The sequence below is a fragment of the Spea bombifrons genome, chromosome 3 (genome assembly GCF_027358695.1).
Source record: "Spea bombifrons isolate aSpeBom1 chromosome 3, aSpeBom1.2.pri, whole genome shotgun sequence".
Lineage (NCBI taxonomy): Eukaryota > Metazoa > Chordata > Amphibia > Anura > Pelobatidae > Spea > Spea bombifrons.
In genome coordinates this window covers 68,159,449-68,182,376 of record NC_071089.1, presented here as the reverse complement: position 1 = coordinate 68,182,376, position 22,928 = coordinate 68,159,449, and the positions used below count along the sequence as shown (strand labels likewise).

At 37.1% G+C, this 22,928-nt stretch overlaps 1 long non-coding RNA gene across 1 annotated transcript in view; it reads right to left on the bottom strand.

Annotated features, from left to right (window-relative positions):
• Positions 1-22,928, bottom strand: part of LOC128483311 (uncharacterized) — a 62,231-nt gene continuing 39,303 nt past the window's right edge. The window contains exons 2-3 of the long non-coding RNA XR_008351057.1: positions 11,200-11,316; positions 1-222 (exon numbers count right to left, since the gene is read on the bottom strand). This is a non-coding gene — a long non-coding RNA (uncharacterized LOC128483311). The remainder of the gene's footprint in view (positions 223-11,199; positions 11,317-22,928) is intronic.

The following is a 22,928-nucleotide window of genomic DNA, read 5'->3' as shown; positions in this document are numbered from 1 at the left end:
ACATTTCTAGTAAAATGATGTGACTCGCTTTGATGTGGTTTCAGCTTGTCTCTCTCTCTCTCTCTCTCTCAAGGGAGAAAGAAAATTCTATGGTACATTTGACTGTCTTTTCAAGTTACTTACAGTTAGTGAACCAGCTCTGGAAGAAAATCACACATCGACTGATGTCAAAATCAGATTACCCTGTAGCAGGCTGGTTATTTTCATGACCGTCTTACCAGTCTATCCATGAATTAGTCATTGAGGCAAACAGCAACCAGAAAAAATAAGAAATTATTCTTCATCGGAAGGCCCAGGCCTAAAGACCAACCACTCAACATATCTAGCAACACAGTAATGCACCAAGCACACTTCAGGTATAAGTGACACTATACAGTATATTTCATACTGGGCTGAATTCCATTATCTTGTTAAATGTTATCATTAGAAACAAATAGCACATATGTGATACGAGTAACTGTAAAGCAGTGCTGGTTATTTGAAGATCAATAAACAGACATCAAGAGTGTGTGATGACAATTTCTGTGCAAATACAACATTTTATGGGATACAATTAACATACTTTTCAATCATAAAAAGGTAGTAGATATTCTGCTAATTCAATTCATTCTCCCACATTCATAAAGGCACATGTAACAGATGGATAGACAGCTGCAAAGAATAAGACTGTCAAAATCTTAAGGGTATGATCATCACGATTGGTGCTTTTACTTTTGTTTCCATTTGGAGCATAGTGATTCATTGCTGTTATTCATTGCTGTGGATAATCGTGATACATTAAATATTAATGATTACAGCTGCAAAGAATCATGACTTTAAGGTCATACTAATATATGGGGAAGAAGGAGACAAGATGAAAAAAGACCAGGCTAAGGAATGGATTCATGTTTTAGATTTGTAAGAAGATGGCAGTGCTGTTTCACCTTGCAAATAAGATAAGTCCTCCTTAGAGATCAATTTCACTTGTAGCGATACACACCAGCATCAGCTCCATTGTTTGCCCTCTCATTTATTCTATGGTAGTTCCATAGTGTGCATTTAATGTTTCAGGTTGACATATTACAAAGAAATACCTTAAATCTATGCGTCATAAGCCTATGTAATAAACAGACTGAAACGGTAACATAGGAACATATAATCTGACAGCATATTAAAAACCATCCAAACTTTATTATGCTACATTTAAGACTCTGACACTCTAGTTTTAGATTATGATAACTTTAGATTCTATTATTTCTTCTCCTTTGAAAAAACTTCCCTGTTGTTATATCCCTTTCTATATTTAAATACTGGCCTTATAGCAGCTTTTCCCCTTTCCCAGACATTCGTTATGGCAACGCTTGTCAAAATAATAATTATTTTTGAGGAGTTCCAAAATAAACATATATTTATAGCAATTTCTACAGTATCGTTGGGTAACGTTAAGTCCCTGTTGAGAGCGAGTACATTCAAGAGAACATATCTCAGCACACTTCAGAAATAATTAAAAGAATTGCCTGGCTGTACTTCTAGTGCCACTGAATGGAGATTTATCACAATCCCCAGAGGAAAAGCATCAGACATGTGGTAGCTGTTCATACCAAAACTGGTATATTTTCGGAGTAGTAATTTTCTCCATGTAATTGTTCTAAATGTGGAAGCTTTTACTCCACATCTGGTTTCCGACTAAATGGAAAAAAATATAAATACAAAGCACCAAAAATAATACTCCTTTAACTACCTCGGTACTAGAAACATTTATGACACTAGAATTGCTAGGACATTTTACCAGGGTACAGTATGTAGATTAACCCCCTAAATGATGTGTTACAGTTTATACTTAATGAAGCATGGCAGCAGTTTTGTCAAGCATTATTCCTGATTTTTGGAAACTCATGATATGACCCATGATGTGTTTATTTTTTGCAAATATGAAAATATGCATCACTCTTTCCAAAGAAGAAGGTTTTCAAATTTAATATTGTGGGACTGTAGCTTTCATAGTGTCCATGAATCCCAAAACCATGCCACAAAGGCATATGTCTATGAAAAGGGTTCAATATATTACAATTTATGCAGCCATTCCCCCACCAACCTTTTCTAAAATTTGCAATTTGCAATTTTGTTGAGGAATTTCCTAAAACAAGCCCATACCATCAATGCATAGCATACATAGGTATTTATGTTCCCTTACACATTAAATATTAATATTATTTATTATTTTTGGTTGTCGGTCAACTGAGTGGTTTTCTATTTTTTCATGCTTATTAGGAAACATTTTATTTAACCGTTTTTAAGATTTGAGTTACTAAACACTCTTCCACCCATATCAGTGAAATTGGAGGGTGAGGCATCAGATGGACTCTTATGTTTCTACAAAAGTTTCATTTTACTTTAAACCCTCTATCCCATTGGTTACAGGATAGGCTCTGTGCCACAAATATTGTTATTTTAACACTTACATTCCACTGGGAAAAGGTACCAGAGGTATGCCCTATATCCCAAAGAAAGTTGATATTGTAAAGAAACATGATATTGTATTCAAGATATATTGATATCTTAAGCAAGAGATAGCATGTGACTTTTGCGAAGTCTGGTCAGTCCTGCCAATGCTTAACTTGACTAACCAATTGAGTGTATACTGTTCTGTACCCATCCCACTGGCTCTTATCTGTTCACATTTAAGGTCTATTATTATTCAGTGATTTTTGTATTCTGCATGTGTATACTGATGTATATGTAAATAATGACAACGTTTTTACGGTATTAAACTCATTTGGTAAACACATTTTCTTCATTGCTTATGTACAATTAAAAGGTTAATATTTATGTTTCCGGGAATGCAAATGACACAGATTCATTATTATTTCATATTCACTGTTTTCCTAATTATGTCATAATTGCAAATGTAAAAATGTACAGTAAAATGCCTCATAGTGCAATGTGGTTTCTTTGATTTTATGTTAACAGTAAATATGTTGGAATAAAAGCTTTAGATTCTTCTGATAAATGTAGGCTAGCAGAATGGTTCCAACTTTTTCAGTCAAAATTATTTGTTTGTTGATAATCAGGGAGATAACCAGAGATAATCAGGGAGATAAAAAAAATACACAGAGCTGCTGTTATAAAAATTAGAAATGAAATGAACGTTGTTGACTTAATTAATTTGAGTCCTTTTTTACATGCTGTTATGATAACGGTTATATTTAAATGCACAATGTAAAAAGGTAAAATGCGAAGCAGTACGCTTGTCAAGTAATTTAATATGTGACTAACTGTGAGCACGCCAAAATGTTCTTGAATCAAACAAAAGATGACAAGCAACATTCAGTCACCTGGGCTAAGTCAAATTGAATAATATTATTCCTAAGATTCACTTTTGGCACATAGATTGTACACACTGGCTGGTCCTTCCTGGCATTCATTAGGTATCCAATACAATGGGAAGGGTCGTGGAATGGTGGAAATCCAGATTAAAGACCTCGACTGAATGAATGTATTTAACCTATCTACTGCATGTGATTTTCAGCAGTTAAGGTAGGTGTTTTGGATGTAATTGTTTTAAATGTCTACCTCAAGAAAGCTGAGGTATGTGTCTCAATGGAGTCCGTTCACTAAACTGGGAGTCCACAGGAAATGGCTACAAAATGCAGGTTGGTGGCAGCAGACTTGCACAAGTTGGAGTAAATTCACTAAACCTAACTTGCATTTGTAAAGAAGCATTTTGAACTCTGAAGTTGAGAGATGGTGTACTCACAAGTTGCCTTGTATCCTGCATTTGCAACTCTCAGGTTAATGCAAGTTGCTATTTAAACTCACTTCAACTAGACTCTCCAACCGTCTAGTGTATGCTAAAGTGATTTTTTTGATTGATTTGTCTTTAGTGAATTTGAGAGTTTTGTTCCACTCATGCATTTTCGCAGGTGCAAGCTCACATTTTTAGCCAACTTGCACACCCTTTCAGTTTAGAGAACAACCCTGTACCATGATGACAAGCTAAAAAAAAATCAGACTGTCTGTTATTGTTATTTACAAAGGCTTTAGCACATAATGCCAAAAATCAACAGTGGCCTGGTGACCGGTCTCTACAATCCATTTTTATCAGTTTTACATAGATTTAATTAGCTGCATTGTTCAATGCATCAATGCTTATCCCAATGTCTGTTCTGCACAGGGTTTCCTCAAAGCCTGGGCACTATCCGTTTGGTGAAGAAGGGGTGACTTATATGGTAGGGAAACTAAAACAAAGTTAGAAAGGTTTTAACACGTGTTTGATTTATACGGCTATATATAGGTCAAAATTATGCTCTGTTACATTTTTTTAAAATTAAGCTTTTGTTTTTTTGTAATGACTCCCATTGGGGTTGATACATGGAGAATTCAAACACGAGCTATATCTGCAACAGAGTTAAATGTAGAACACTTAATAGAACACTTAATAAATCATCTTGAGTGTTATAACCTTGGTTTGATCTTATTGCCTGATTCAATACAGATTATGCTGTTGGCATTCCAGTGTTACTAGGGCATACTTCCACACTTACAGTAAGAAAGCTGGACCTCTAACATTTGGACTGGGACTTTAAAGAAGTACTGACCCAGCATTGCCTGTCAGTCTATAGTTGTTAGTACAACTTTAATGCAAATTGTAGCAAACTGATCCTTTTACATTTTCATGATACCCCCAAACACATGGGGAGATTCTGCAGAATTTGAACAGAATTATAAACTGTGATAATGTGTTTTTAATAATGTGTTGCCAATAAAAAGTTTAGTTACTTATGTATATAGTAGAAGATGTGAGGATGTTTAATATTATAGAGACATTCTGGCCATTATACAAATTACTTTAATGCACTTTAAATTAACATTTCAAACACTTGCACTTACATAAGATATCCATGGTTATTTAAGTAATAATAATAATAAAAAAGAAACAAGGGACTCAGAACCCTCTATTAACCAAAATGACTGACACTCCTTTTCCCTACCCCGTGGGTAGTGTGGGTAGTAAAATCAACCTTAGGGGAGTACAGTCCCCGATAATACTTGAAAGAACCCTTTGAAGAGGCATGGACTTCATCTGACCCCTCTCCCCTCCTACCCATCCTGCATGATAGAGGGAGCAGTGACTGTAAAATAAATACATAAATAATACTAATATTTTAAAAAAAACCTAAAAAAGTCTTACCCACCTTTCACTACCTCCAAGACTACCTCCCTCCACTACCACACTTTGGGTACCAGGAGAGTGGATAGTGAAAATCACTGTTCATCGTCATGATTTTTAAAGGGTGCAAAACTTGTTGGGGAAAAAAAGACTTTAAGTAATCTTTTCAGCAGCAATCCAGTAATGATCAGCAAAACCATTGATCATTTTTGCCAAGGAAAGGATCATAAAAAAAAACATTTTAAAAACCCAAAGGCAGTGTATTAACTAATGGCCTCTGGTTGTGCGGAAACATTTTATATAGACCCGCGCACCAGCAACACTAAGTGGTTTGAAGATGCATTGCACCTTCCGTTGAACCAAATGGATCTCATGGACTTGAATGGGCCCATGTGACTCAATGGAGGATGCAAGATGCAATGCATCCTTAGAGCTGCTAGTACATGACCATGGGCACATGAACAAGTTCCGTTTTCACTTTGGTTTTTGCTGTCAGAAACTGTTGGCAGATCATTTGGATAAAATGCTGAAGTACATTTTAAAAAATAAACCATTGTTAAAACTGGCATTAATGCATCACTCGTAATTACAGGACTCTTGCTTACCAGGGGTGGAATGGTTAATTACTCATGCACTGCTGGATGGTAAAATTGCACAGTAGATGGTATACGCTAAGCTGTCAAAACAGCTTTAGAATATATCTAAAAAAAAAAAAAAAAAGCTAACACAGTGTTTTTAAAATGGCCTTTCGTGTACTAAATATGAACCATACCAAAAATATGAATCAGTTTGGTAAGGTCAGAAAAAGTCTAGATCTATAATAAAAACAATCTCTGCTGTACACTTCTTAATGATTTTCCATGTCTTAAAAAAAGAGAAAAGAAAACAGGGGACGGGGTTCTGACGAAACTCACAAATATACCTTTCATCAATGCAGGCAGTCCTAGATTCACTTGATACTGTCAGAAGCTGGGATTAAATCAGCCCAGTTGCAATTAATCTCCCTGAACCTCTCTGCTGAAATCTCACTCTGCTGGAAAGCGCTTCTGCCTACAGTGTTATTAATCACAGGCTAGATATTAATCAAATTTCTTCAGCACTTTGGCTCTTAAGAACTTTTCTACAGAGTTCTCCTGATTTGAAACTGATGAGATCATTCTGACCTCAGCCCTTCCTAAATCCGTACACTCTTATCAAGAAAAAAACATGTTATTTTTGTATGCTCAGTAAAACTATTATCCAAGTGTAAAGGACTGTCGATAAAAGAGACTGAGACAAATTTTTGTATTTGGAAGTGATATGCCATCTATTGACGCAATTTTTTTTTATCAGACAGTACCATGGAATACACAGTTTATCTAAGTAATTCAATTTAATCAACAGTAATTCATCTCGATATGGTCATAAAGGACTTTTCAATGGTTAAAAACTCAGATAATACATTTCTCTGACTCTGCTAGCCTGCTAGCTGTGTCTTGTCAGGTGTCTGCTCTCTGCCTATAAAAGTCACTTCATATCACTGTATCTTTGCCAGATTTTTGTGGTTCTTGTCTGAACTTCGATCGGGATCAATTTTTGGGAAGATACAGCACTAATTTTAGCACTTGCTCATAAACTTTATTTTATTCTTTTTGGACTTTTTTTTACATTTTGCTGGAACTGGATGGTTCCTCTGATGCATAATTCTTTTTAAATGTTACCACTTTTTTGTTTTTTAAGCTTTTTTTTTCCCATATTTTTTTTTTATTATTTTTTAAATATTTTTATCACATTGTAATTAGAAAGCTGGGCTCCATTGACTTGCATGATTGAATGCAGTGCCTATATTCAACCTGCAAAGGGAGCCAGAGTTCTTTAGAGGGCGAACTTTTCCACCGTTGTTATTTTTTTTAACGGACACGTCGCCATCTTGCGAGTGGCAAAATCACTCGCAGTGGCGGTTGTGACCGCTCTCCGGTGCTGTCTGATGCTTGGGGTGGGCTGCGCTTGGTGGCCTCTGAATACACTAAGCTATGGATAGCCACGGTGCCAAAGCAGCTCTGGTGCAGCGTCATCCCCCTGAAGGGATTAACCACTGGTGTCTCTGCAGAAGAAAGTGCATCTTGGTGGGAGTACCCAGTAAGGGTATAGGGTGCCCTGTGACAGGTTGGGGCAAAACAGAAGTTAGAAGGAGGATGTAGTTGTTTGGTTGTAAGCAATTGCCCAGACTTTGCAAAACCAATGCAGTGTTTCCAGACAGTATGTTACAACTTCTTGACTGGGCAGATAGCTGGATTTCATGTCAAATTTTGCTGTGGGATCATTTTAAATAATGAAACATTTGCATAAATGTCCTGCCTCAATACTTCTGACAGAAACAGATGCGACATAAGAGGGGGGCCACATAAATCAGCAACATACTCCTTCTTTGCAGTATAGTTTGACTCAGGTGTGTCCTCTCAACTGATCCGCACAATGCTTTCTTGTTTTCTAATCTCTCTCAGTAACATGTTATCCAAGCATAACAAATGTAAATGGTATCCATCAAAGTATGGATATATGACAATAATTAATTATGTGTTATCTGCCAACATGATGTGTAAAATTCTACTGTATATATGCTGCCCTTGCCTTTTAGGTTATGGAGCTCTTGTTTCAGAGGGGAATGATTAGAATACTCCAGTCAGTGTGGTGGAAGGATCACCAGGGAACTCCAGAGGATTCTCCATATACTGTCATTTGCACCTCTGTTAATTCCTTTTATAAAGATGAAAGATTCTTCTCAGAAAAAGCTCTAGTTGGCTTGATTGACTTCTGGCTGACACAGTTTATTCTTATGTTGGGTAGTGTGGGTTTATTTGTGAGGCTGCTTTCTAACAGACTGATACCACAACAAATATCTGGAATTCAGTAGGAGAATGCAGATCTCTGCTGATGTTTGTGTTGAGGGTCAGGCAGATATATAGACAGACAGATACATAGATACAATTGTTCAGTGCTTTATGCATCAACTCTGTCTTTAGTACATTTGTATTATATTTCATTATATTTTGCAATCATCCTTTAAAAAAAATGAAAGCAAGACCACCTGCAGCTTGATTGAATGAATCTTTTCATTTCTATTTTTTTTATTGTGCCCTTCTGACAGTCAAGGGGGGTTGGGGGTGGAATCAGACATCAAATTATATACTTGTATTTTAAAGCAAATGATGCAGCATAATACAGCATTTATGACAATGCTGCCAGATGTTGCCAACAAGCTCTGAGCAGATGTAACACCCTGAAATCGAATGAGGAAAATTGTGAGTAAGAAAGAATCGGAATATATTTGCTCTAGACACAAGTGCCAGCTTTCCATGTTCATCAAAAGAGCCATGATAACAGTATTGATTTTTAGACTCGCAGAGAGAACAGAGAACAGGAACCCAGATGAGATTTTATAAGCTTTCACACAACATGTTACGGACCAACATAGCGTCTATGCTCACTGTAACTCTTGGAGAGTACAAAGCAAATGGAAAGTTTCTCTGAACTTACTGATATTCTGAGATAGAATTAACTTGATTTATTTATACAGCCCAGGGGTCTCTTCTGGCGTACGGATCATTTCTTATTCTGTAGTCAAGCTAAGGAGCTGATCAGAGCTGACCAAAAAGAGCGTCTCAGCCACAAGCAGATGTGTTATTTATGAGTTAGCTAAGAAATAAACTGTATGCTAATTCTTCAGAGGTCGGCAGGAGAAATGCATTTCAGCACATCACCAAGTTAAGATAAATTGAAGACAAGACCTAGCACCCTTTTGAATATGTATTCATTGGGTTCACTGCTCATTTCTGCTGCAAGATTATGTAAATACCACTGGAGCCCTGAACACCAATGGCAGGAACAAATTAGATAACGCAGTCTTTACATTCTACTTATTCAGCTGAAACGACACAAAATGAAGCCGAAGGTAGGAAACATTTGCAGATCATATGTGGTATGCCTATTCCTATGTCTATTTTCAAATGAAAAATACTTAATACTTAAAATGAAAAACAAAACTCAATGATAATTGAATGGTTATGTGCGGTGCTATATAAATAATACTGAGCTCTGTCGCCAAAGGTAAAAGAATCAGCAGGTTTAGGTACAGTCCATGGGCTGCATATGAACACCCAGAAAAACTATAATGAGAAATAACAACTTCCATACAAATAGAAAATTGGCATGCTCAGATGACTACTATTTAATGTACCTCTTCAGAAATGCCCTGACAGTATGGCAACTAACCAAGGGGTCTCTCTCAAGATGGCGAGAGTGGTGCTTAGTTTGTAGTCCACCTCCTACTTCTCCACTTTTGACCTTGCCTGCTGGTTGCTGGCACTGTTCCTAATGACCCACATAATCTTAAAGAGTGACTTGCAGTAGAGAGAAAGCACCTAGTAATGGTATTTCACTTTTTAGATAAAGTGTTTTTTTCAATGCTATGTTGTATCATCTGTAGTGGGGTAATAAGGACATCATACTTTCTCCCTCCTTTCTTAAGAACATCTTGATAACTGATGTGGGGACACAGATGGAAAACTAGATAGATCCTTGATGCATAGATTTTAAATGTACATTCACAGTAATGACTTGGCTGAATACCAATAGAAGAAAATGATTAAACTGAAATATGTCAGCGACAGTTAAATTGCACAGAAACTGTAACTACCGTATTTGCTCGATTATAAGACGACCCCGATTATAAGACGACCCCCCAAAATCAAAATATTAATTTAGGAAAAAAACAAAAAGCCTGAATATAAGACGACCCTATAGGAAAAAAGTTTTACCAGTAAATATTAATTCATGTAAATTATTTTTTCATATTTAATACAAGCTATGATTGAGAAAAATATATTTTTTAAATTTCCTTTTATTTGCCAACCTGCCCCCCCCCAGTTATGCCACTCTGCCCCCAGAAATGCTTTATACCCCCCTATTTGCCACTCTGCCCCATGATATGCCTTATACCCCTATATGCCACTCTGGCATATAGGGGGTTAAAAGGCATATCATGGGGCTGAGTGGCATATAGGGGGTTAAAATGCATTTCTGGAGGTATATAGGCATATCATGGGGCTGAGTGGCATATAGGGGGTTAAAATGCATTTCTGGAGGTCCAGAAATGCATTTTAACCCCCTATATGCCACTCAGCCCCATGATATGCCTTTTAACCCAGCATGTACTGGCTGCCTTGGCTTGATAGGAGTGTGATTGCTGTTAGCAGTTTGATATATATATATCAAACTGCTAACAGCAATCACACTCCTATCAAGCCAAGGCAGCCAGTACATGCTGGAACCTGGGGATGATAGTAGTGGGATTACAGCCTCCCTATGCCATGCTACAACCCCCACCCCCCTTACACATCCATGCTATCACACACAAACACATTTAAATACTCATTCATTCCATTAATCACACATACTTCACACATTAAACACACATTAATCACACATACTTACCCAAAAACCCTCCCCCACCCCCTTACCTGAACTGCAGATCTCTCACTCGAAGACTTCTGCAGGGGACCGGCTGTAGAGCAACTTCTCTGGCCCCGCCCCCAGAGGAGGGAGGGGGAGATAGAGCTCTGTGAGGACGCTGCAAGCTTCCTGTCCTCCTGCTTCTAACAGAAGAGACGCTGCTCGCGACCGGTAAGCAGCATGGCCCCAGCAGACATTTTTTGGGGGGTCTGAGAAGACGACCCCGATTATAAGACGAGGGGTATTTTTCAGAACATTTGCTCTGGAAAAAACCTCGTCTTATAATCGAGCAAATACGGTATTTCACTTACCCCTCCGAAAGAAATAGGCATGTTGTAGTTTTCCTACTGTGTTGTCATAAAAAAATGTTGAGGCATTCCTATACCTCCCCAAATACCCTATCTCCTTCCTTATTACTGCAAACCTGTGACATTTCAATATTCTAAACATCACTAGCCATGCTGTTTAAGGAAAGACAAATAATGAATAAACAAATACTGTATCAATATTTATACGATTTGCATATGTTGGTGGTATTTTTTATCGAGCTGATGCATTACCTTTATTCTTCTTCCTTATTATAAACAAATTGCTTGTTTCTGAATGGAACAGGGTTGGCCATTGTTATTTCAGGTTCAGGATTTAGAGCGAAACTCCATATTATGCACAGACCAGTTCTAAAAAAAAAAAAAAAAAAAAAGACAACTCGTAAGGCTCCGCTATTATAAAAAGGAAATGTAGAGACTGTACTCACTCTTCATATCAATATCAATAATGGATTTATATAAAACGTATCATACTAAAACAATTAGGAAAGAAACACTACAGTAGTTCCAACCTTTTGGTCTTGTGAATATTATGAAACACTTCATACTTCATTATAGAATTATTGTTTGCAAAATTATACTGTATTACCTCCCACAATGCAACCAATGTTAGCCCTAGCCTTCTTTGACTGTAAGAAGTTGACAGGTACTAAAACACAGATTATGGTAGATATTGGGACAGCTACAAGTTATTAGCTCTAAATTTAAAGGGAACTCCCACCAAGTTTTTATTATTACTTGACTCATTATCATACTACCTGTGGCAAACAATACAATGACTCATTCTTAATCAGTCAGCATGACGCTCTCACTAATAAAAGTCTATAGAGGTAGGGACTTTATTAGCACTGCCATGAATAATCAGCTCAGTGTGGCATCTGAGCTGGGAAAGTCATCCAAAATGCCACATGATTGACAACAATGGCATCCCCCAGGTCTGCAGATGAAGGAAGTATTTTGGAACAAAATGTGGCGAAACCTTCTGGCACCGGTGGGAGGGTAAGAGGTTGATGGTTCCACTTGATTTTACCTGCCCAATGGGCCAGCCCACCCCTGAACAGGCTACAGTAGTGGACAGTGGGATGTCTGCAAGATGTCTGGGCTCTTGTATTATTGGGCTATTTACTTGGCTTGAAAGTTGCCAACCTTGTTGTTAGTGCATATCGCTTTTACTTATTTTTGTTGTTTACATTAAACAAATGGAAGTAAAGTATTATTTATTAATGAGTAATGTCATCCAGAACATTAGCCGTAACAGAAGTGTTGATGAAGGGTGATCAATGTCAATGCTATCATAAATAAAACAAAAGAGTAATTATCTAACCAACATTTTCACAACTATAAGCTAGTTCACCAATAAGAGTTTCTTACAACTTCTCATATTTTGACCCATAAAATTACTCATCGTTTGGAATTATTTTTTCTTCCACTTTTTCATCAAGTGTACTTTATCCACAATAAAGTCACCTTGTCACTTAAGCCGACCCACAGTATCACCCACTGATACTATCAGTCCCACCCACATCCGCCATTAATCCCACCTACCAATGACACTGACCCCACCCACATATGTCAACCACCTAGCTGAAGGGGGAGGGCTCCGGGTGCTAGAGCCAGAGCCCATTCTTGATTATTGGCAACAAAAACACCAAACGAGACTTGATACAATGCAGGCCATAAGTTTTTATGTCACACATTTTTTAACATTTGGTTCTGTCAATGACAATGAGGATAATGTGCAAATCACTTCATTTTGGGGTATAACCACAAACCACTATAAATGCTGTAAGGAGTATAGCCCTTTTCATACTTGGATGATACATCCTGATGATGTTCCTTGTGGCTCAACAATATGCATGGGACAGATTTTTTAGGTTTTCATAACTCCATTTTCTCTCTTTGCTGATTTTAAGCGGCATGATTACTCATCAAGAGGACCATGATGGTGTCACCCACAGTGCAAGGCCTTTTGTACCCTCAGAGAAAACATTAAAATGCCATTGACTCAGGCATTAACATCATATTGCAAAATCATTGAGCTATTGATTCATTGCAGATGCTGTCAGCACTTATGCACAATTAATTCTAGCTATGCATTTTATGTTTGAAAGATATACCGTAGACAGATGCAGTCTGAAAATCCCTAAATATTTAATCTACCTGTAATCACATCTTGGTGCCCATGAAACCTTCACAATCTCACCGGCCAGTGCTGTCGATATCTGTTTAGATATTGGAGGATCTCAGGTTAGAACACGTGTTTATTTAACACTATATAAGTCAGAGGGCCTTAAATGTAAATTTAGTAAAGTGCTTCTACATGGGGCTTATCATCCAAGCATCTATCACTTAATGCAAGACCAAGTACATAGCAGAAGGTTATGCTGAAAATTATTTTGCAATTTTCATACTGTGGGATATGGATTTTTAGTGAAGTGAGTGATTGTCTAGATCAGTCAGACATTCTCGGATGTACACTGAAAGCCTGACTGCACTTCCTCCAAAGCAAAACTAATACTCTGTTTTTCCAGCAATGCCTGCTGTTGAATGCTAAAACCAAGATGCTTACAGCACTGTCTTCTCCTAATTGGATAAATCTTCTAATGCTGCAAAAGAAATCTCTTGATTTGGACAGAGCTCTTAAGCTTGTCTTAAAGTGTGCCCAACAGCCATACAGTCTGGCTGGGACTTTTTAAACAACTTAACTCTTACTGTCAAAACTGCTTTGAAGCAATGATAGATCCTGTACATCAAAGTTTTATACAAGGACATTACTGTTCTTGTTATTTTTTTTCTGAAGAATAAACTGTAACTGTGTTATAGTGTTCCACTGGTAGTGCTCAATATATGTGTTCTACCTATCTTTTTTTTTACTTTTGTCTGCTTCTGTATAATTTTGTATAGTAGAACTACCACAATTTACAGAACTGTAGATATTTCTTATTAAATAAGTTGTTAAATAACGGGTAAGGATTGTCCATGACAATGAGTTAGTTTATGATGTGGTCTTAGAAGTACCATAAAATCTATGGTATTATACGCACAATTTACCCCTTTTTCAAGAGTCTTGAGATGCGTATTATACCGAGCAGAAATGTGTGATTGTGCAGCGCTAACCCCTTCAGTGCTGCATCTGCCACATCGAAGGGGTAAACACTTGTGTCTTCAGTCCTCACAGGCTTGTGAGGACCAAGTCACAATCAATGCTGCGCTCCAATGGAAATGCTGGTTTAAAAAATAACAACATCTTCAACAACACTGACCTGGAAGTCGAAGGTATTCAGAAATGAATGACTCTTTAGGTATTGATATTTGATCAGTCTCACTGATCATGAGCCAGTGACCTAATCTGGTGGATGCATATTTTACATAGGTGCTTCATATTTCATACAAAATTTAGTGTAAAGTTATTCCTTTGTATTATATATGCAGATGTGTATTATACTGAAGATTTTACAGCGTTAGACAGCAGCTTACAACCTGACAAAATAACCTAACGAGAAAAAAAGTTTTCCAACTTCCTAACCAGTGAAACAGCACCTTCAAGACACTACGCCAAATAAACTTGTACTGGCATACACTATCAATGAGAAAATGTGAAAAAAGTGAACTGGTTAGATGAGTAATTATTAGTGATTGGTTTGATAACAGAACTATTATATTGTAATTAACATTTTGCTCAATACTACACATTTTTTTTAAATAGTATATAGAAATATGTTCACCAAGTTCAATTTTGTCCATATGAGAAATAATTGATAAGCATCCATAAGCCTTTATTTTCTTCATTTTGTAAGAGCTCACTAGCACCAAAGGATTTACTTGGATTGGACTTGGATTTAGCAAAGAGAGGGTAACGCGACTTAAAGAATATATCTCAGTCTCAGCGGATTCTAAAATGACCCCAAAAGTATGAAGAATGCATTGACTTGAATGAGTTCCAATCCACATTTTCTACTCCCAAGCGATTCATGAATGAATTAATTCGCAAGGTTTTCTTGTTTCAACTCAATTATCTCAATTATGCTCCAAAAGTTCCTTTTTGCAATCTCAAATGGAAGTTGAGAATAATGAATTTGCTAGTTGGACTATAACTCAGCTTGTGTGAGTTTTCCATTGCAAACTTACATATTTTGCCAACTTGTTTTCACTTGCCATTTAGTGAAAAGACCTGCTTATATATAATGTACTAAACACATTTAGGGGTAACGGGTAAAAAGAGATTTTTATGCAAACTTAGAAAACTGGTCTGTAGCCTTTTCCACTGGCTGCTATGGTGATAAGACCACTTTTTAAACATTTGCACCAGAATAATTTTTTATATATAATCTTTGTTAAGATTTCAACAAGCATCCTCAGCCATTTCATCCATAAAACCTTGTTTTCTACCACATATTAAAGAAAGTCATAGTTTTTTGACTCTTAAATAGCAAGTTATTTCCTCACAGCCTCGCTGTGTCCAAAGTAAGAACAATGTGAAACGCAGCTCTCACCAACATACTAATACAAAAAGCTGACCGAGCTGGCCTTGGCTCAAGTCCAATGCCAGACTCTGCGAGACGTGTAAAAATGGAAAGAGTTAAAGGTGGATTTGAGACGGCTGAAAGGCATTTACCCGTTCTACGTTGCTTCCTTTCTGTAATTCATGAATGAGTCTGAGTTAATCTCAGATTTAGTTGCACGGCACCACACAAATTAGCTCTAGTCACCAGGAGCTTTTTAAAAAATACTCAAGTAATTTCACATAGATTTACCAAATATTTATCAAATTGGAAAGGTCTAGGTCAGATATACTGGAACTCATCAGTTGATGATATACTGTACATTTTAACCTATCCAGAGAATAACCACATGTAACACTGCAAATGTTTAAACATAAATCTATTATTCCTTGCTGAATTAGAATGTGCCAAACCGAACTGCCTTCTGTAATAGAAGAAAAAAATCATTAATTAATTATGTACCAGAAGCACAAGAATAATAGTAGAGTAATAGAGTAGAATAACATTGATTCATATTATTCTGCAAACATTATAATGTTGCTGTTCCACTACCATAAAATTAGCAAAATCCCATAATTTTGTGTACTGTGGAATGGGGATTTACAAAATGAAAAGCAAGTTATCCTGAACCTTGTACCTTCCACCAATGCTGTGTACCGTGGGATGGAGTTATCATTTTAACACTGGTAAGCAGATTGAACAATCACCTAAATGGTTAAATTACTGAGAATGCCCACTCTGCAGAGTGAATATTTCTCTCCCCCTACACATTTAATAAAGAAACAAAACAACTATTAGACTTGTGCATGGCAATCAAAATCAATTTGGGCAAAATATTTCTTTCATTGTTGACACATTTGTTTTCAGGCAATACATTTTGTTTCCGGTTGTTCGGTGAGGGCGAATTTCAGCGACCTTTTATAATTGGCTAGGATGCTATGGGACTAAATTTCTCTCAAAATTGGACCCATTTGATGTGTTGATTCCTTAGAGTAAGGAAGTTGGTGAAGGACTACATTTCCACAATATTGAAAAAAAGTAAAAGAATTGATCCCTCAGAGTAAAAAAGGAGATTTAGCAGAAGCACTAGAACCTTACTAACTTTGAATATTGAGTACTGGTTATCCTAATTTGTGCAGATTGACTTTCAAGAAAGCTCTCTGCTCCACCAGGTATGGGGCGAGAGCTGTGTTATCTGGGGGGTTGAGTATGTTGCCTGTCACAGAGAAAACTCTCTTGCTTTGGACCCTGGTGGTGGGCATGAAAGCAACTGCTGGATCAGTAAGGAGAGGCCTGGCCAGATAACAGGTTTCCGGTCCCAGTAATTTAGGTCAGAAGTAGGAGGTGATGACATTTCCTCAAGGTAGTCTTTGACCATTTCAGAGGTGCTAGTCAGACTTTGGAGAGCTTGGGTGGTACCCACCAAAGTATTAAGGGCCTCTGTCCAAATGGCTGATGTTCCTGTGGATCTAGTGCTCTGCATGGGTGCAAGGGATGGGGAATTGGACATGTGGGTGATGCTACTGCCACTGCTGCTGGGAATTTCCATTTCTAACTCCTGCATCCTTTGCTTACCATACCCATTTTCTGCTGCATGTCATCCACCTTATGAAAGCATGTGCCTTCAATTTTTAAAATTATTTTTCCAACTTGCCCTTAACCCTTGGGTCACAGAGGGTTACAGGATGTACTCTGGGGTGTCCGAGATGGCTCACATGCGACCTGTCAGCTCCTTTATTAGTGTTCTAATAAGTGTTAAAACCTCTATGTGTAATCTGTCGTCTGAAAGGCCTCATTTTGTTCTAGGAAGTCATGCATTTTTTGTTTACGGTAGATAAGTAGGGGCATAACCTGGCTTAAATTCTCCCGTCACATCCTTGAATGGCTTGAGGGAACCCCACTGCCTGCCACATTAATGCCTAATCCCCTCTGCCCAATAGGCTACTTCTACCTATAAATTGTTTCTATGTACCCTCCTACACACAGCCCCTTTCCACTTTACCTTATGAAAGAGCACCTAATCAGCTTGTAAGTGCGGCAAAATGTGGCAGGCGAATGGAAACATTTTTCATTTGTTTCCCCGGGGATATTTCTCATTATTGGAGATTCGTACAAAAGCAAGAAACCAGCATATGTTGTTAAAAATAGAGTTCGTATGAATTAGCATGCACAAGTCTAATAAATATATAGTATATTCTACTTATCACAGGCCCAAGTGGGCCAACCTATGAATTCTTTGATACCAGGTTAGAAGGAGATGTAAATTAAAGGAGAAAAACTAATAACTAGAAGAAGTATTTAGTTAACGCTCATCACCAGGGGAGATAGGTTTTTCCCATTAAAATTACAATGTTCTCAGATTCACTCAGGGGTCATGTCTTGTCATCTCAGCTGCTGATCCATAGAATGGCTCTAAATTAATTGACTAATAAATCATTTGTAGCTGGTTGAAACCCTTTGTTATTTTAGTTGAACATAGTCACAACAACCAGGTCATTAACACCTAACTTCAAATATATTTAGTCACCATGTTACATGAGTAAACAGAAAAAACTGAGGAGCTACTCCACTGGCCAGTGTTACCGTAATGTGTTTTAAATCACCTTCAAACCATCTAAAAACTCGTCATCGGCTGTTGATTGCTTCACCAATCCTATCCTTCAGAGTAATTTAGACATAAATGACAAACCGTTTTTTTGGGGGCTTGGAGGTTTTACGATGTTAGGACAGTTCTGAAGGTAATAAACTTAAATCAAATACATAATGAATAAAATACAAGTACCATATACTACCACAAAACACAATATAGACATAACGAAAAAGGTACCGTAGCAAAAGAGACATGTATGAGATCAACCTAAATGTTTGGCATCCATGATCAAAACCAATGATACATGGCAAGTAGATAATGTCTTGATAAGTTGTTATTTCTGTACCGTGTTGGATGGCATGCGTGTTTTAATTTAATTTATTTGGATTGCCACTATAAATGTTTTGTCCATTTGATTTATTAATCAGTATGCAGCATTAACATAGCATTCTGCAGTAATGTAAGCAAGGCTTTGCAGTTAAACAGTGGCTACATAAATGGCGCATGGGACTCAGAAAGCTACATTTTTTACGAGAGTACGAGTTGACTGCCAGGTGTGGTGAAAAGAGAACTTTTTACATAACATTTATTCACTTCTGAAAAGTGAAAAACATATGTATGAGTCAGATATTAACAATTCTTCCCCATTAAATCGGTAACATTTCATTAATCTAAAAAGCACAGTGACAAGAGGCCGGTAGATTTAACAGGACAGGTAGATTTAAAAAAAGGAACAAACATAAATGACTGTTTCTTTTAATGTAGTGTTAGTGTTAGTTATAGAATTACCGCTGTTTGATGGTATTCACACTAAGAATGGATTTCCAGCATATAAATAGAAGGTGAAATTGGGAGGCTATAGGCAGTAATCCAATATGGCCCAGAATAAACTGCTCAGTGGATACTGAATTACTTACACCCTATTAAAAGTTGGTTGAACATCACAGCCTTCAGTCATATAAAGGAGATCTTTGTTCTCAAGCTGGATAGAACTGAAATATTTGATACTGTAACTGAAATGTCTTACAATATACTGCTTTTTTTAAAAAGTCCTTTTACAATTCTCACAGTCAGGTAATTGACGTTGCCATTTCTGGATTGAAAATGTTCTCTCGTGGAAGATCTAACCCTGATCTTTGGTACAAGACTCAGGTGCTTTTCAGAAATGTAAATATTTCTCTTTTGATCTTTTAATCTTTACTGGGTGAATTTTGTGGTATAAATTTGTAAAGTACATAGAGCTTTTAATGTACTTAGTGGCAATTCATTAGGTAGGGTAAATAAACTAAATACAATTTAAATTTAATAAAATAACTAACGTGTTCCATTGAAATATATTGTTTATTGTTTTACATTTTGCCATACTCAATTTTGACTCATGCCATGATATATGAATTTTAATATGAGTGTGTCTTATGAATACACAACTTATGATCATTAAAAAATGAAATAAAGGATTAGTAGCATCCGCGAATCAGGATATGTTACTGATTCTTAGTGGTTTCATAGCGTTTCTGCTTTGATTCATTTTAATGGCATTTGTGGCTTAACCTCCCCCCCACCTGTACAGTCTTAAAGCCAACATGATGTAAACTGGTGTATCTAATTAAGCCGGTGTGACCCAGATTTTAAATGTTCTCTTACGGAAAAATATGAGTTCAAAGCATCATGTTTTGTGTATAATATAAGCCTATCCTAAATCAGGGAAACTGTTAATACTAGAAGTGAGATTATAAAGGGATGAATTTCTAAAAAAAATGTATTAGGTATGATAAAAGTCTAATAATAAGTGTTCCTGGGCGAAACAACAATGTTTTACTGGCCAGGGCAAGTGTTTAGGGTTCCAGCCCTTCGTCTTTGTGTCAAAGGCGGATGGAGATGGAATCAGGAAAAATACTTTTTATTGCTAAATACAAATGTACCTCAAGATCCTAAGGATGTTGCTTTCCCTAATTGCACAGTTATACTGTCATACTATGAATGAGGGACAAGTATGTTTTAGCTATATGGCACTAACATGTATACCTAGGACTTTATAACAGGCATTACAAGGTATAGGTTAAATAAGCAGCTACAAATGCATTGATTAGAATTGACAAATAATATGTCACATACCACATACGGATCTTTAAGTCTGGTACTAGGCCCAAGAAAAGACTGTTTCTATGGAGATGACATCAGACAAATGGCTATTAGGGATTACAGTTATTCAAGTTCTTTAACACTAATTACTCCTCTTTACTCAAATATTGGAATTTTACACAAAACTGCAATTCTCTTCTACATTTTCTTACCAAATTGGACCTTTCACCTAAACAATGTAGCATTACGCAATACTGCATATTATATTACACTATAACATACAGCAGCGTTTCTAAAATGTACATAATAACAGATTACTACGTACTTGTTACTGTACTAAGTCATGTTTTGGGCGATTCTTGTATTTTCTAGAACCAGCGCTACCATTAGGCCAGGTAGGCATCGGCCTATGGCACAGATCTCCCAAGGGCGGTATACAAGGGGCAGAGATAAGGGGACAACAAAATGAGTTTTTGCCTAGGGTGACAAAAATCCTTGAACTAGCCTTGCTCATTTATGTTCCTGGTATACAACGTGTTTCAAAGCTTTAAAGATTTGAAACATAAGCTGTCAATCGTTAGCCAGTCATCTATGTAATAAAGTACTCCTTGTTTTTTCTTCTTCCTTTTTTTGCATGTATTTCCTGGATGGTGGACTGTGGAATTCTGAGCTATTAATTTTTCTTTTTTAAACTTAGAGGCCCGCAATGAAAACCTATTTTGGTAATTTTCCCCAAGGGCACTGTTAGTTTCTAAATATAATGATGTATTTCTAAGGGTAATGACCTAGCCAGAACGCGCTGAATTCAGACACAGTACTCTGCGGTAGCGAAGAGGTAGATAGAAAAATGTGTTAGTAGCAAATCTATCTTGCCTCAGGGACCCATCTGCGGAGTTGAAGGTCATTGGAGGGACGAACAAGTCATAATGTTTTCATAATCCTTGTGATAATAACAATGAAAGATAAGGTCATGGCTTTGGATAGACAGTCACTTATGATGCGGTTGTGTGGCGAGTTCAATGTATATTGCACTGCGAGTGAATTGAGAACTCTCCAGATATCTAATAAGATATACTGGCTCATTTATCAAGAAAGGACAGCGCTTGGAAAAGCACATTATTTTGTGTAATTACCATGAAGTGATTTACTTGCATTTTGTGGATATGGTTATGTCGTCCTCAGCAATGTTGCTTTTTATAAATTATGGATGCAAAGTTGGACATCTGCATTCCGGAATAAAAATAGTTGTTACATCTGAATCTGAGTCACCGAACCGCAACTGGTAATTTCCTTTCATTAGGTGCTGTACATGCAGATTTTGTTGATGCTGTAGCCGAATGTAAATCCAAATGCAAACTGAAGCACACAAAACAAATAGCACAGCATTGTGCAAACCCCGCAGAAAGGTGTGCCAGCCCGGAGCTTGGTACTAAGCACATCTGTAATCCAATTTAGCTCAAACAATATCCAAATACATTGTGCCATCTGTTACACAACTTCAAAGAGTTCTGAACATATTCTACCTCTGCTACTGAAATCAAGCTCATAGGCAATGAAAGCTACAGGGAAAAAAACATATTCCTTCTAATAGGAACTGCAAAATTGAATTAATGCATGAAAAATATAGATGAGTTCTCTTCAATTAAAAGAACCATCCATTTTAACATATATATCAGTAACCTAAGATCCCTTATGTTAAAGTCTCTGCAGGGCACCAGGACCCTTATTATGCATCCTAAACAATGGGGCTATGGGAACGAATAATTTTCCAACACTATTCCGGGTAGCTGCACCACTGTCCTGCTTTAGCGGGATAATGGGCTGGTTGGTGAGACTCCCAGATCTCCCCTGAACAGCCCACAAATCTGTAAATAGAGGTCGGTGCTGTTGGAACTCCCATGTGACCACCTTGGAATGCTCTGTTGCAGAGTGTCGCAAAGTACCTCTTTGGGTAAGGCGGGAGGATGGCTCATTTCTGGCACCAACAACACATTCTCTCTTCCCTCTTGCCACATCCCCAACATAGGTGTTCTGATTTGAAAGACACTCTGTCAAGTACAAACCACCCATTGTACAGTGCTGTGGAATATGATGGTGCTATATAAAAATAATTATTATTATTATTTCTGGTGGTGCTGCCTACATGTGACTGCCTGCTAGTTTTATGATCCCTTCAAAAAACAGGTATAATCGCTCCTTAAAAGGGTCAGTAGTGCCTTAGACTTGGTCTTATGAAAAAGATGGAACAGATGGAAGTTTAAATGGGTTTTTGTGTGTGTTTCTGTGATTGGCTTCTTGGTATATTCAGTCAATCAATACACAGCCTTAATTTAGATCATGGTTACTGACCAAAATGTGAATAGAGTAAAATGAGCCTCCCTTTACTATGAATGGGATAATATAACTAAAATGTTAAAATCTACCCATGAATAGTTGATTAAATGTAATGTCCCATAGTGGTTTTGGATGGTCTGTATAATTAAGGAAAGATAATAAAATATAACACAAGATGAATAAAGATTGTTAGTTTCAATATAACCCATTGTCCACCGTAAGTACAGTTAAAGAGTTAGAAAGATTTTAGCACTCAGCAAATTATAAACATATTGCAAATGTAGACAAGAGCACAATAGGAGATATTGTGCATCTACATGGACTTGTGCTCTTTACATCCTTTATCATTTGCCAGTTCCCATAACTCCATTAGAATGATTGGTCATTCAAAAGGCAAGTTATGTAAGATAGAAAACATCATCTACCGTTCAGCCCGGTAACATGTCATATTAGGT